Source organism: Borostomias antarcticus (assembly GCF_949987555.1).
Source record: "Borostomias antarcticus genome assembly, chromosome: 1".
Classification (NCBI taxonomy): domain Eukaryota; kingdom Metazoa; phylum Chordata; class Actinopteri; order Stomiiformes; family Stomiidae; genus Borostomias; species Borostomias antarcticus.
In genome coordinates this window covers 27,440,744-27,442,602 of record NC_140234.1, presented here as the reverse complement: position 1 = coordinate 27,442,602, position 1,859 = coordinate 27,440,744, and positions in this window count along the sequence as shown.

Sequence of the window (1,859 nt, the reverse complement as noted above, 5' to 3'; positions counted from 1 at the left end):
CGTTACCTGCCCTGGGCTGAATATTCCCTCAACGCCATGGTGAGTTCGGCTACTGGTTTGTCCCCGTTTGAGTGTTCCCTGGGCTACCAGCCACCCCTCTTCCCCTCTCAAGAACAGGAAGTTGCGGTGCCGTCCACCAGGGCTCACCTCCATCGGTGCCGGCGTATCTGGAAGAATGCCCGCGCCGCCATGCTGCGAGCCAGAGACCGTGCCCAGCGTAGCGCCAATCGGCGGAGGGTGCCGGCCCCTGCCTACCACCTGGGGCAGAGAGTGTGGTTGCTGGCCAGGAACCTCCCCGTCCCTGGCGTCTCCCGGAAACTGGCTCCTCGGTATGTCGGGCCCTACACTGTGGAGAGGATCATCAACCCCTCGGCTCTCCGGCTGCGTCTCCCAGCCTCCCTCAGGGTCCACCCAGTTTTCCACGTTTCCCAGGTCAAACCAGTAGCTGACTCAGCCCTGTCTCCGCCTGCCCCTGCGCCGCCACCGCCCCGGGTCCTCGAGGGTGGCGACCTGGTCTGGGAGGTCAACCAGATCCTCTCGGTCCGCCGCCGGGGACGGGGGTTCCAGTACCTGGTGGACTGGGTGGGGTATGGGCCGGAGGACCGCAGCTGGGTCCCCCGCTCCTATCTGGCCGACCCTGGCCTGCTGCGGGAGTTCTACCGGGTCCATCCTGACGCCATCGGTCGGTCGCCCGGTGTCTCCCTCGCTCGCCTCGTGCCCCTCGGACAAGACCTCTCCCCCTGACGCTCCTCCACGGGGATCTCTCCGGCTCGCCAGTCCCCGCGGTAGCCTGACGCACGCACACAGACAACATCCCTCCACATAGCCATTTGCCCTCACGCATCCATACACTTAATTTCACATCCCATTCACACGCACACGCACGCACACATACATACCCCCCACCTTAAAGTGGCAGTCCGTCTGTGTTTTTGTGTTTACTTTTTCTCCCGGTGTGGTCACCGCAGTACCTTAGTTATCCCCCTTTTTTTGTTCCTTTTGTTTATCATTTATTAAAACCGCCTTCGGGCTATTATAGTTACTCTGGTGTCCGTCTGCTTCTCTGGGTCTGCTGCCCTGGTCCGGTTCTCTGTTCAGGGGTGCCCCCCCCTTCCCGGGGGCATAACAACAGTATTCCATCTAGAGCATAGTGTTGATGTTTATAAGACAGTATTCCTGCTAGAGCATAGTGTTGATGTTTAGAAGACAGTATTTCATCTAGAGCATAGTGTTGATGTTTAGAAGACAGTATTTCATCTAGAGCAGTGTTGATGTTTATAAGATAGTATTCCATCTAGAGCATAGTGTTGATATTTAGAAGACAGTATTCCTGCTAGAGCATAGTGTTGATGTTTACAAGACAGTATTCCATCTAGAGCATAGTGTTGATTAGAAGATAGTATTCCATCTAGAGCATAGTGTTGATGTTTATAAGACAGTATTCCTGCTAGAGCATAGTGTTGATGTTTATAAGATAGTATTCCATCTAGAGCATAGTGTTGATATTTAGAAGACAGTATTCCTGCTAGAGCATAGTGTTGATGTTTAGAAGACAGTATTCCATCTAGAGCATAGTGTTGATTAGAAGATAGTATTCCATCTAGAGCATAGTGTTGATGTTTATAAGACAGTATTCCTGCTAGAGCATAGTGTTGATGTTTATAAGATAGTATTCCATCTAGAGCATAGTGTTGATGTTTATAAGATAGTATTCCATCTAGAGCAGTGTTGATGTTTAGAAGACAGTATTCCATCTAGAGCAGTGTTGATGTTTATAAGATAGTATTCCATCTAGAGCATAGTGTTGATGTTTATAAGATAGTATTCCATCTAGAGCATAGTGTTGATGTTTAGAAGAC